Source organism: Ranitomeya variabilis, chromosome 2 (genome assembly GCF_051348905.1).
Source record: "Ranitomeya variabilis isolate aRanVar5 chromosome 2, aRanVar5.hap1, whole genome shotgun sequence".
NCBI lineage: Eukaryota > Metazoa > Chordata > Amphibia > Anura > Dendrobatidae > Ranitomeya > Ranitomeya variabilis.
This window is the reverse complement of record NC_135233.1, coordinates 379,239,618-379,253,793: the sequence shown is the minus strand read 5'-3', so window position 1 is coordinate 379,253,793 and position 14,176 is coordinate 379,239,618. Positions and strand designations below refer to the sequence as shown.

Here is a 14,176-nt window from a genome sequence, read left to right as displayed (position 1 = left end):
AGTGCTTCCCTTTATGGGAGGTGAGGACTCTTGAACGTTACAAACAAAACATGTTTAAATATTTTAAATAACATACTATAAATAACTTCTATTACCCAGTCGGGTATTCTACTAAGTGCAAATTCTGAACAATAATTTAACTTTTCCTTTCAGGGCGTATAAGCTGAACCCACTAAAGGCTTACTATAAAACTCTGAAATATAAATTAACTTTCTCTTTATCTCTCTCTTCTAAGTGCAACATTTTTCTTTTTACTCTCTGATTTTTCATATGCAGGACCGCCTGTCTATCTGCCCAGGCCTACTGCCTCTTTTCTTAGTACAGGATCAATGAGCCATATCTGCATGGCTCCCAGGAGGACTCACTAACTAACCCCTACGGGTTTACTTTATTGAAATTCGGCTTTCAACTCATTCCTGTCCTCATTCTCTAGTAACATTATTAAACATTCTCTATAACTATCTAGCTAACTACATATTACTTCTATGTAAAACATTATTACCATCTACTTTCTTTAAGGCAACACTATACTTTAAGTGCAACTGGTGAACCTTCCCTTTAAGAGGGAACCAAGTCTCTTTGAGGTAATGCAGACTCTCTCTATCTGCAAGTCCGGTTAAGGCAAGAGCTTCCATGCTGTACTCAGGAACAGTCTCTTCAAAAAGCTCTCCTTCTTGTAAAACCAGTAAAGGGCACCTTTAAGAAGGTGCGAACTATTTACAATACAGTTTGTGAACCATTCACCGTCCATGATTCGGCAGTCTTTGTAAACATTGATGAACAAAAGCAAAAAATAAAAGCAAGAGCAAAAATAAAAAGCAATAGGGATCCCGGGTAAACAAAGGGATCCCTTTAAGAATAACCCTGGTCGGGTATTAGCAGCAAAATGCAGGAAAACAAACAGTTAACTATTTACAGTTTCAGGTTTCCGAGGTTTAGTTGGACGGCTTCCAGGGCTGCACCTGGCACTTAACCCCTCTTGGCCCGGGAAGGGTGAAGTCCAGGGTTGCACCCAGTGCTGGATAAACGCCGTTAATCTGTCTTTCATGTACGGTTAAGTCATGCGCAGCGATGGACGTCTGCGTAGCTTGAGTATGGGCATTTGCTGCAGCAGAGGTAGCGGCTGCTACAAGATCAGTCACTGGAACGGGGTCAGCAGCTGTGGCACTAGCAGTCGCTGGGGTGGTGTCGGTCATCAGGGCAGGGTCGTTCTTCATACCGGCTTCAGATGCGGTCCCCCCGGTGCCGGTCTGCTCTGTCTCCGCTGGGGTCTGGAACGCTGGTTGCAGGGCCTTGTGCTGCGACGTTGTCATCTCTGCTCGCAGCATCTCGCTTTCCGGCAGGGCCTTGCTTTCTGGCTTCGGAGCGCTGGAACTTCTTTCCTGCTCCGGACCAGATGAGGCTGCCGACAGGCGTCTGGTGAGGTTCCCGATGAAGATCCTCTTCCACCCGGCCTCAGTGCTCAGCGGCGTCCGCCGGAGTTGGTCGCTGAGCTCTTCCACGCCGGCCTGCAGGAAATCAGCATCAGCGGTGGAGGCCTGGTTACGGTGCCCCTCCGGATAGCTGGGGGAGTCCTCTGCTCCGACCCCACACTCCGGCTCTGGGTGGCTCGCCATGGCGTCCTCCACGTGGCTGACTTCTTCTTCCTCGTCCTTTTCCCGCTCTCTCCTTCGTGGGTGGTTTCTTTTTCTTTGTCTCCGCCCTCCATTGAGGATTAGGAGGCGGATCTCGGCTGCTGACGGACACGTCCTCAAGGTACAGAAATATTTAGACTGGGCGGCCATTGTCTTTCGCGCTCTTCGGCTTGTCTACGCCCACTTCCACGCCCTTCTTCTTCTCCTGCGCTCCTCTTAGTGCTGTAATGGTGGCGGTTTGGGCTGAAATCGGCAATGCACAGTCTTTGCAATAAATCACAGTTCAAGCACAATTTAATCACAGTTCCAAGGCACACATGACCTGATTCTTCAGGCTTAAGTAGATCCTGTTCGTGACGCCAAATTGGAGCGCCCCCAGAAGGGCCGCGGGGTACTCGGTACCGGGCCTCTCTGTCTCGGTCCTGGGGTTGTCACGGTGGCTAGACCCGGTCCGTGACCCTGCTAAGGGGCGTCCAATGAAAGGTGTGATGAGGGTGCGTGGTGCAGGTCGCGATGAATAACGAGGACACAGGGTTGCAGTCTCTTTACCTCTTTACTGAAGGCTTCAGGATCCGCAATCCAGAGTACTGCTAACAAGGCTGGCTGAGACCGGCCAGTCCGAAGGCACATCCAGAGTTCCATTTGCAGGTGGAAATCAGTGCCTACCTTCTAGCGCCTGTGTGTTGTAGTACCTCCCTGCTGAGCACCACGGGATAGTCCTCACAACTGTTGTGTCTGTTTCTGATGTTATTTCTCACAACTCGTATCTGTTCTGATGTTCTTCTCCGTCCCCCAGGTGATATGACTAGGACACCCCCGTATGACGGGTAGGCCTGGAGTTCTTCCGGGACCCTAGCGTCGCCCCTCTCCCACAATTGCCCCCTATGTCTGCTTAGGTGATTTAGGTGAGACAGCCAACCTATAATTAACTGTCCTGCCGCTGTTTGAAGTAATGCTTGGAGCCCAATACTTCCTCGGCGTTCCGGCTACGCGCCTCAGTAGGATGTTGCCACGATCTTAAGGCACGACTCCTACTGGCTTTATCTCCTTTTTGCTGCTCACTTCTCCACAATAAACCTCGCTTCGTTTCCTTTGTTAGGATGCCACCGCAACGGGTGCAGGCGCGGCTCCGTAACGTTCTGTTCGCTAGGTCACTGTCAGGATCCCACCCCTGACAGAGACCCCCTGAATCTTCCCCTGCAACACCCTCTGCCACAGGATGTTGCCTGGATCCAACCCAGTCAGCTTCTGACTAACTTCCTATCCAGCCCCCAGTTTTACCAGATTGTGAGGAGTGGCCTAATACATAGAACCCTTTGCTCCCCCTGGTGGCCAGAGTGTGAAGTGTAATGTGTGACTGTGATACCTGGTCAGGTGAACTCCTTAAGTGCCATCAGACGTACTATCACTCCCCTTAGTGGCGGAGCGTCAGTACTGCAACGACCAGGACTCTGGGGCGCTGCACATGTTCTTATCCCCCTTGCCTAATTGTGAAAGTGTACCCTAGTGCAAATAAGCACATTTACACTTTACAATTGAAACCCCTGTGATTGTAGTCCTATTTTGCAGCTGGTCCTTTGCTCTTATATCAGCGCCACTGTTTGTAAAAAATGTATTTTATATATTTGTGTATTCCTTTTTTTTATGTTTGCCATTGTGGGCGAAGTTTGGGGTTTCCCAATTTTTTTTTCAGCCGAGGATCCATCACCAGGCAGGACACACAACTACGTTGAGCAAGTCATGCTGAGGAACGTCTGTTGGTGACCCTGAGGTACGTAATTTTGAAAAATAAACACATGTCGTTTGTATTATTGTGATAATAGCCATGTACTGATTTTTTTTTTTCCATTTTCTGTTCTGCAGATTCCTGGCTACCGGAGAGACCTTATCGTCTCTACATTTTCAATTCCGGATTGGAGTGCCCACCCTTTCTTGGATTGTTGGAGACACCTGCCGTGCTTTATCTGACATTCTGCATGCCGAATTCTTTCCCCAACCCACCACTGAACTCTGGCTGAAAAATGCTGCAAAACTCCATGAAATGTGTAATTTTCCAAACTGTGTGGGGGCTGTGGACAGCAAACACATTCGGATTATGAAACCTTTGTGAAAAATCTCACATTTCCCCTACTTCCACCACAGGGGGCGTCAATATGTTGTGAGGTACCCCAGGACATAGACCTAAGTGTGGGTGAAGTTTGCGGTGCACGGGCAGAAAGTTGAATTTTGGATGAAAATCCATATTTTCATACTTTAAAAATTTCAGGCGAGTGTCAGACTTCCAGGCGGGGGAAGCCACTGGAGCTGTACCGAGGACGCTTCCAGGAGCCTGGGGAAGATTTTCTGGAAGTGTCCTTGACTCTTAGAAAAATTTTCAGAAAATCCACATTTTGTGAAAAATCTCACATTTCCCCTACTTCCACCACAGGGGGGCGTCAATATGTTGTAAGGTACCCCAGGACAGTGACCTAATTGTGGGTGAAGTTTGCGGTGCACGGGCGGAAAGTCAAATTTTGGATGAAAATCCGTATTTTCATACTTTAAAAATTTCAGACGAGTGTCAGACTTCCAGGCGGGGGCAACCGCTGGAGGTGTACCGAGGACGCTTCCAGGAGCCTGGGGAAGCTTTTCGGGAAGTGTCCTTGACACTTAGAAAAATTTTGAGAAAATCTCGATTTTGTGAAAAATCTCACATTTCCCCTACTTCCACCACAGGGGGGCGTCAATATGTTGTAAGGTACCCCAGGACAGTGACCTAATTGTGGGTGAAGTTTGCGGTGCACGGGCGGAAAGTCGAATTTTGAGGAGTGGAGCCTGCGACTTAATTTGACTCAACACGGGAAACCTCACCCGGCCCGGACACGGAAAGGATTGACAGATTGAAAGCTCTTTCTCGATTCTGTGGATGGTGGTGCATGGCCATTCTTAGTTGGTGGAGCGATTTGTCTGGTTAATTCCGATAACGAACGAGACTCCGGCATGCTAACTAGCTACGCGACCCCCCGCGGTCCGCGTCCAGCTTCTTAGAGGGAGAAGTGGCGCTCAGCCACGCGAGATTGAGCAATAACAGGTCTGTGATGCCCTTAGATGTCCGGGGCTGCACGTGCGCTACACTGAACTGACCAGCGTGTGTCTACACTTCGCCGACAGGTGCGGGTAACCCGCTGAACCCCGTTCGTGATGGGGATCGGAGATTGCAATTCTTCCCCGTGAACGAGGAATTCCCAGTAAGTGCGGGTCATAAGCTCGCGTTGATTAAGTCCCTGCCCTTTGTACACACCGCCCGTCGCTACTACCGATTGGATGGTTTAGTGAGGTCCTTGGATCGGCCCCGCCGGGGTCCGCCAAGACCCTGGCGGAGAGCCAAGAAGACGATCGAACTTGACTATCTAGAGGAAGTAAAAGTCGTAACAAAGTTTCCGTAGGTGAACCTGCGGAAGGATCATTAACGGGCGAGAGAGAAAAACGATGAGGCGCGGAGCCGGAAGCCGAGCCCAGTCGCCCGCGACCCCCCCCCCCCTCGGAAGGCCGAACGCGATGGAAGGGGCGGTGGCGGCGGTGGTGGGTCTACTTCCGCTCCGCCGGCGCGCTCCGCAGGGCGGGGGGCGGCGAGGGCACGCGAGGATAGACGCCGGGCGGGCGACGTCGGGAGGGCGCGGGGAGCCCCTCTCGCTCCTTCGCCCAGGAAAGACGCCCGGCCTTGCGCCGACGATTTTGTCCTGCTGCCGCCCTCCGAGGAAAATCAGAAGCCCCCCACACGCGAAAGGCCGTCCCGGGTACCATTCTCCCGTGCGCTCACACACCCCCCTCCCCGGGGTACGCGGGTCCGGGCGGTAGGTCGAGAAGCCTTGAACCCTCCTTCATTCTCCTCCTCGCCGGAGGGAGGGACGGGGGAGGCCGAGCTCCCGGGGCAACAGGGCCGAGATGGAAAACCCCTTTCGAAGCACCCAGTCTTTTGCAGCCGGCCGACATGAGAGTGAAAAGGGGGCGCCTCTGAGCGTCCCAGACCCAGAAAGCGTGACTCTTAACGGTGGATCACTCGGCTCGCGCGTCGATGAAGAACGCAGCTAGCTGCGTGAATTAGTGTGAATTGCAGGACACATTGATCATCGACACTTCGAACGCACCTTGCAGCCCTGGGTTGCTCCCGGGGCTACGCCTGTCTGAGGGTCGCCCCTCCGTCGATCGCCTCCGTGGCACGGCTGGGGTCCCGTCGCAAGGGTGACATCGAGGGAGGCCCGAGGCTCTGCGCCCCAATGCTCTCTCCTCCTTTCTCCCTTACGTCCCCCCAAGGCCAGACCCACCCGCCCTGGGCCCATCCGATGGGGTTTACCCTCCATCACTCCCCCCCCGGAGCATGCCGCGAGGCTGTCTGTGGAGACACAGGGCTGCCTCCGGTGACGAGAGGGCGAAACCTCGATCGAAGGTGGGCGCCGGACCTCCTCCTTCCAGGCGGCGTGGACGGGCAGCGCCGCGCCCGGCAGCTCCCCTCGCTGCCGCCGGCTCCCTGACTCGACTAAAGACCTCAGATCAGATGTGGCGACCCGCTGAATTTAAGCATATTACTAAGCGGAAGAAAAGAAACTAACCAGGATTCCCTCAGTAACGCCGAGTGAAGAGGGAAGAGCCCAGCGCCGAATCGCCATCCGGCGGGCGTCGGGAAATGTGGCGTACGGGAGACCGGACCACCCCGACGTCGCTCGGGGGCACAAGTCCTTCTAATAGTGGCCCCAGCCCGCGGACGGTGGTAGGCCGGTAGCGGCCCCCGGCGCGGCGGGACCCGGTCTCCCCGGAGTCGGATTGTTTGTGAATGCAGCCCAAAGCGGGTGGTAAACTCCATCTAAGGCTAAATACCGGTGCGAGACCGATAGTGGACAAGTACTGTGAGGGAAAGTTAAAAAGCACTTTGAAGAGAGAGTTCAAGAGGGTTCATGGGCGGAAAGTCGAATTTTGGGTGAAAATCTGTATTTTCATACTTTAAAAATTTCAGGCGATTGTCAGACTTCCAGGCGGGGGCAGCCGCTGGAGGTGTACCGAGGACGCTTCCAGGAGCCTGGGGAAGATTTTCCGGAAGTGGATCCGAGTATTTCAATTACAAAAATTACTTTTCGATTGTTCTCATGGCGATTGCAGATGCTGAGTGTCGATTTGTCGACGTTGGCTCATTTGGACGAGAAAATTATCAAGAGTCCTGCTGCAGACTTACAGCAGGAGTCTGTGCACGTATTACAGAAGGACAGAGTGAGAGTAAGACCTCTTTCACACTTCCGTCTTTCTGCTTACGTCGCAATCCGTCGATTTTTGAAAATGCAGGATCCTGCAAAAAAATTTGCAGGATCCTGCATTTTCCCTTAGACTTGTATTGCCGACTGATCGTGACGTATGGCCACACTTCGCATCCGTCGTGCACTGGATGCGTCAGGTTTTGGCGGCCCGTCGTCACAGAAAAATGTTCAAGGGAATGTTTTTCTGTACGTCGCATCCAGTGTTTCAGACTGCGCATGCCCAGCATCAGTCTGAATGTGCTGAAGTCAAGCCGGAAGATTGATGAAGTGCCAAAAGGGTGAGACGTAAGCGTGGTCGGGATGTAGCAAAAGGTTGGGGAGACGAAGTTAGCGGTGCAGTACAAACAAAGCAGACAGGAGGGAAGTTAGAGTACCAAGCCGAAGGTCAGAGCCAGAAACAGACAATTAGCACAGAGTCACAAGGCAAAGCACAGAACAAGAAAACAGACCGAGTCATATACAAAAAAGCAAACGGACTTAACAGTATGCAAGCATACCAGGGGGTCAGACACACAGCCAAGACAGATGTATCACTGACAAGGATCACCAAATGAAGGCGGGTAAATAAAGCCCTCCTCAAACAAGAAAGAGGCTATACAAATTACCCCTGGGAGGACAGGGAAGGAACCCTGTCCACAACCATGAGAGAAATGACTCACAGTCTTTCAAAGACTCTGACATGGGCCAACATTTGTATGGTAATAATTTAAATTTTCAACCTCCACAACCTCTTCCAAACACTGAAGGACCGCCAATGCCATATGTTGTGGTTGGGGATGAGGCGTTTAAAATGTGTGCCAACCTCATAAAACCGTACTCGAGTCGGGACTTGAATCACACCAAAAGGATTTTTAACTACCGACTGACAAGGGCACGAAGAACTGTGGAGTGTGCATTTTGGGAACACCAATCAATCTAAAAACTGAGACAATTGATGATGTGGTCAAAGCATGTGTTGTTATGCACAATTACATCCTGGCAAAAGAGCGACAACAATTAGAACTTGACAAACCTGTTGCTAGCACTTTGCAGGATCACCGTGATCACCCTCTGAGGACTACAGTGGAAGTTGCCCAGATGAGGAATCAGTTTGCTGCTTACTTTGTTTCTGATATTGGACGTTTTGCATGGCAAAACAATATGGTTTAATACACTTTAAGTAAATGTACCTGTAATCTTTGCTGACTTTACTACTAATAAAACACCTCCGGTTAAACACCTGTTACAACTCTCAACAATACAACACATATGTGTGTGTTTTTACATAAAGAGACAAAGAAAACACAGGGATTGTGCAAACAAAATAAAATTTTTATTTAACAACAACAAACAACTGTTTATTTTGCATTGAACAACAATTGGGTTTATGTACGGGGTCTGTCTGACGGTGTTATATTGTGGACCTTGGGGGTGTTGTGATCATTTGGTAGCATTCGATGATAAAGGGGTTACAGGGGCAATAAATTGTAGGACTGGCTCCTGGATGGGACTGGACACATTGGGAGTAGACGAGACATTTGGAGTTGGTTCGTAGGAATGGATTGACAAATTGGAAGGAAGAGAACCAAGGGAAGGTAGTGACAGATTTGACAACATAGACACATTGGGAGGTGAGGGTGGAGGTGGGGGGTCCACTTTTGTCCGGCATTTTTGGCTCCGTGTCATCTTTTTCCTGTGCGGAGCAGAGGCACTAGTGGTAATCTGTTTTTTGTAGGTACCTCTGCGTTTATTGGTTGGCTGAGTGGGAGTGGTGGCCTCTGTAGCAGTGTTCTGGCGTGGTGCTGGACTGGGCAGCGTGGTGGATGCTGCTTGCTGCAGGGGTGCTGCATTCTAGAACGTGGTGGCTGCTGCTTGCTGCAGGGGTGCTGCACTCTGGAGCGTGGTGGATGCTGCTTGCTGCAGGGGTGCTGCACTCTGGAGCTTGGTGGATGCTGCTTGCTGCAGGGGTGTTGCACTCTTGAGCGTGGTGGATGCTGCTTGCTGCAGTGGTGCTGCACTCTGGAGTGTGGTGGCTGCTGCATGCTGCAGGGGAGCTGCACTCTGGAGCGTGGTGTAGCTGTGACCTGGGGTTACAGCTGTAATGTCCAGCTGTGGTGGTGTAGGATAGGTTGGCGCTGGCGTCTTCGCCCACTGATGCTGTGCTTGGCCTTGTTGCTGTGACTGAAAAGAAATGTTCGCCTGCAGGTAAAATCCAGCCTACTGATGATAGCTTCGGGACTGCGGCAATGTCTGGTTGTAAGCAGCCTGGCATAAGGTTTTACAACATGCTCCGCTCTATTGCAGGGAAAAAAAGTGTTGCGTCGGTCTCTGAAGGCCAGCTTCCAGGCGGTCAAGGCGTCTGTGGACATCCTGGAGTGAATCCACTGTCCAGTCTATCTCCAATCACCTTCATCCCATCCCGGAAGATTGAGCTTAAGTGAATAAACTCTGGCAAAACCAGTGGCAGAGGGCTGGAAGAGGGGAAAACCTGATGGACCAGCTGCCTGTTCCCCAGCCTGTGAAGCCTGCCTGGTTGCTTCATTGCTGGTGGATGATTGGGACAGTTCGTTGGCTGGTCGATGAGGGGCCGCTTCAACAGAGGAAGATCCAGGTTGTGTTGTGCTGCACCAGGTTCTGTGTGGAAAATAAAAGAAAAACATTTTTACAAAAAAGTTTATAGTTTTTATAAAAGTAAGACAACAGAAAAGATACATTCGCTGAGCAACCACAGGCCTCAGAAAAGACAGCATACAGTTGTATTTATATTTGGAGAGCTTTGGAGCAGCACCACTTCTAACCCGAATCTCCTCTCTTTATATCTTTGTTGAAGCAATCCTTCCTCGAACGCCAACGGACTTTTACTCTCTTTACTGTGAAGGGGGAAGAAAAAAATTAATTGTAAAAAAGAAACCAACATTTAGAGCAAAACAGACGCATCAGACCACATTGCAATACTTACAAAAATCCTTTCTAACTTGTGGCCTTGCATGGTCCCAATCATCCATCAGCTATCTGGCCACCACTTCCCAGAGTCGTGGAATCAATACTTAGAATGATTACGATCACGGGGGTCCCACAACGCTACTCGCTCTTGCACCAGTGTAATGAGTATGTCATTGTCAATGACAGGTTGGCCTTCTTCACGTTGTCGAACCTATAGATCAAATAAAATAATAAAGCAAAAATTAATAAGTCATATAGTTTTAAAGATACAAAACTGAAAAAAAGACAATTTCAAGTCTGATACTGAAAAGAATACTTACCCCCCTAGTAATTGAAAAGTACACACATTCATACTTACACAGGGCCACAGGAGCAATCTACGACAGGTAATCCAGGACAGGCAGGAGCAATCCAGGCAAGGAAGAGTCCAGTACAGGAACACGTCAGTCTAGAAGGAACAGAAAGCAAAGCATAAGTACAGAGTACAGAATGCAGTGAGAGAGAAAGACAGACGGACATTTTCAAAGCTTCTATACTTACATCCAGAGTCTTGTGCTCGCATCCAGAGTCTTGAGAGTAATGGACTTCCAGTGTACACACTTCCTTTTATACATCAGGGATTTTGCAGGTGGTGAAATCATTTCCTGGACATGATTAGTCTGAAGTACACATGTCCTTGCGTATCAATGCGCTCCCATAGACAGTAACGCGTTGTTTACACGCACTTATCCACATGCGTATGCCTGCGCATATTTGAAGCCTCAAAAAATGCAACATGCTACGTTCGCAGCACACCGTTAAATGTACGCATCCGCATGTGAACTGATGCAAACGCATGTCTCTGCGTACACAATGTTAAATATATGTACGCAAGACGCATGCACATCAGAACACAAGTATACGCTGCGCACACAAACGCAAATGTGAACCCAGCCTAAGAGCCCCCCTCGCTGCCATCTTGCTACTCCTTTGAACCCCAGCATCAAGCTGGACTTCAAAATAGACAGTGCAATAGTAAAGAATTACAGTACATACAACAAGTGGACGCAGGTTAAAGTCTCCTGTGGGAATTGAAAAATAAAGTGTTGTCACTCTCTCTGGTTGGCATTAGGCTTAGGCTACTTTCACACTAGCGTCGTGCCGACGCAACGACGCTAGCGTTGAAAGCGCCGCACAACGGGGGCAGCGGATGCAGTTTTTCAATGCATCCGCTGCCCCATTGTAAGGTCCGGGGAGGAGGGGGCGGAGTTCTGGCCACGCATGCGCGGTCGGAAATGGGGAAACGTTGCACAAAAAAACGTTACATGTAGCGTTTTTTTTTTCCGACGGTCCGCCAAAACACGACGCATCCGTTGCACGACGGATGCGACGTGTGGCAATCCGTCGCAATGCGTCGCTAATGCAAGTCAATGGAGAAAAAACGCATCCTGCAAGCACTTTTGCAGGATGCGTTTTTTTCTCCAAAACAACGCATTGCGACGGAGGCCAAACGACGCTAGTGTGAAAGTAGCCTTTAGGTAGCGTTCACACAGACAATGCAGTTTTGGTTCAAACACATGTATCTAATCAAGACCCTGCAGAGCTGGAATTTAACCTTGTCCTTCCCAACTATATGACATACTAGCTGAAGAGCCCGGCATTGCCCTGGCATAGTAAACTAACTGTGGTTAGTTATAACAAATTATAATGATTATCCTCCATCCCATAGTCCCATGCCCATATACCCATCATATATTGTTAGGGTTTGGCGGAACGCACCAAATATTTATTTATAAAGTAATAGGTGCGTTCGCAACCCGGGGTCCACCGTGCCAGAGTAAAACCCGCTGCTAGTAAGTGATGGTACTATATGGCGGTATAAGTGAACTCTGTTACTTCACAGAGACACGTAAGACAAGAGAACGCTGTGCCCTGTTAACCTCACAGAGGAACACAGCTACCAAATAGAGCGAACAGTGATCATGCAGTCAGAATAGCACACACAAAACTCCTCACCGGAGGTGCCGGTATTCTAGGGGCTTATTACAGCCGGGCCCTCAATCACTCACACAAAACTCCTCACTGGAGGTGCCGGTATTCTAGGGGCTTATTTCAGCCGAACCCTGAAACCACATATATAAGACCACACTGGCGCTGAACACACAACTTAGTTGATACTAGCGCATGGCTGTGCGGCCATGCGAACCATTTACAGCTGTAGCAACTTCAGGACCTTCCTAGAGGACCAATGGGAGCTGCTACAGTATCTGAGCAACTTCAGGACCATTCTAGAGGACCAATGGGAGCTGCTGCAGTACCTGAGCATGTGACCCCCGACCTCCAATGAGAGGTCTTACCCTGGGCATGCTCAGAAGGGGAAAAGCAGGACTTAGTCCCAGAGACATCTGCTCGCCGCTGACCAGTACTGCCTACAATGGCTGAGCCTGGAAAGGCAGCAGTAACTATCCGCACCATATCAGGCTGAGCCAGATGCTGGGACCGACGTCTCCGCTGAGCAGGCTCCACTGCGGCTGGAGAAGAATGGGAGACCGCAGTGGAGATGGCTCGATTCCCCCTGTGTAGAGGCAGGAACTCGGCCCCTAACATTACCCCCTCCTAGGGCCCCTCTCCCTGGACCTCGCTACGCTCGAAGGCTGCAATAAGCTGCGGAGCTAGTATGTGCTCAGCAGGCTCCCAAGACTTGCCCTCTGGGCCATAACCCTTCCAGTCCACCAAATAAAATTTCTTGCCACGTACCACCTTACACCCCAAAATAGCGTTCACCTCATAATCGTCCGTAGACTAACCCAATGTCCCGGCAGATGACTCGGAAAACCAGGACATGTATACGGGCTTCAAGAGGGACACATGAAAGGTGTCGGTGATACCTAGGCATGGAGGAAGGGCCAGATGGTAGACCACAGGGTTAACCTATTCGAGGACCTTGAAGGGACCCAAGTAGTGAGGTGCAAACTTAGTTGACTCAACACTCAGCCTGATGTTACGGGTGGAGAGCCACACTAAGTCGCCAGGAGCAAAGGGCGGGGCGCCGATGAGCATCGGCGGAGGACCTCATTCTCTCCTTGGAGGCCCAAATGGCATCCTGCGTGCTGTCCCAAATGTCCCGTGCCTCCACAGCTCAGTCTGCCACCCTGGAGTTGGTGGAAGACACGGGCATGGGCACAGGGACACGCGGATGCTGGCCATAATTAAGGAGGAATGGAGTCCGATCAGTGAAGTCGGCTACGTCGTAGTTAAGCGCAAACTCCGCCCACAGTAGCAAGGATGCCCAGTCATCCTGCCTGGCAGAAACAAAATGACGAAGATATGTGACCAGAGTCTGGTTGGCCCTCTCTACCAACCCATTCGTCTCGGGATGGTATGCTGAAGAGAGATTCAACTCAATGCTGAGTAGACGACAAAGCTCTCTCCAGAATCGAGACGCAAACCGGGGACCCCAATCACTGACAATTTTGTCCAGCATACTGTGTAGGCTAAAGATATGTTTGATAAACAACGCTGCCAGCGCCCATGCAGAAGGTAGCCGTGGAAGAGGCACCAAGTGCACCATTTTAGAAAAATGGTCGGTGATCACCCAAATAATAGTGCAGCTACGACACTTGGGTAAGCCCACCACAAAATCCATCCCGACCATCTCCGAGGGCCTGTCTGCCACCAGCAGGGGGTAAAGCAACCCAGCTGGCCATTGACGAGGAGACTTGTTCTTGGCGCAGGAGACACACGCCCGAACATAGTCTGCGACGTCACGGGCCATATGGGGCCACCAGTATGTCCTCGCCAGTAGCTTAGATGTCCTTTTGGACCCAAAATGTCCACCCACCTTCGACGAGTGAGCCCAAGAGAGAACCTCCGGACGCAGACTTGATGGTACAAAAGTCTTGCCCGGAGGCACTGACTCTAGCGAAACCGGGGCCACAGTTCTCAGACTTTCGGTACGGACAATAAGCCAAGGCTCCTCTTCCTCCTCCTCAGATGATACAATAAAGCGAAAGATAGCGTCGGCACGAATGTTCTTCTCCCCGGAAAGGAAATGAAGTGAAATGGAACCAGGAGAAGAACAAGGACCATCTGGCCTGGCGAGAATTTAGCCGCTGGGCTGTCTGTAGGTAAACCAAATTCTTGTGGTCTGTGAATACTTGGAAAGGAAAGCGAGCCCCCTCCAAAAGATGTCTCCACTTAGAGAAGGCCAACTTCATTGCTAGCAACTCCCTGGCCCCATGGAATTATTCCTCTCTGCTGGTGTGAAGGTCTTGAAACAGAAGAAGCAAGGATGCTTCCAACCTTGAGCATCCTTTTGAAAGAGGACTGCTCCAGCACCAACAGAAGAGGCATCCA

The 14,176-nt window shown here is 50.6% G+C and overlaps 1 protein-coding gene and 1 non-coding gene across 2 annotated transcripts in view; both read left to right on the top strand.

The window, feature by feature from the left end:
* LOC143809483 (major histocompatibility complex class I-related protein 1-like) overlaps positions 1–14,176 on the top strand; it is a 54,243-nt gene that overhangs the window by 2,127 nt on the left and 37,940 nt on the right. The gene's annotated exons all lie outside the window — the stretch shown is intronic.
* Positions 5,654–5,807, top strand: LOC143810490 (5.8S ribosomal RNA). The gene has a single exon (XR_013222942.1). It is a non-coding gene; the product is annotated as a 5.8S ribosomal RNA (ribosomal RNA).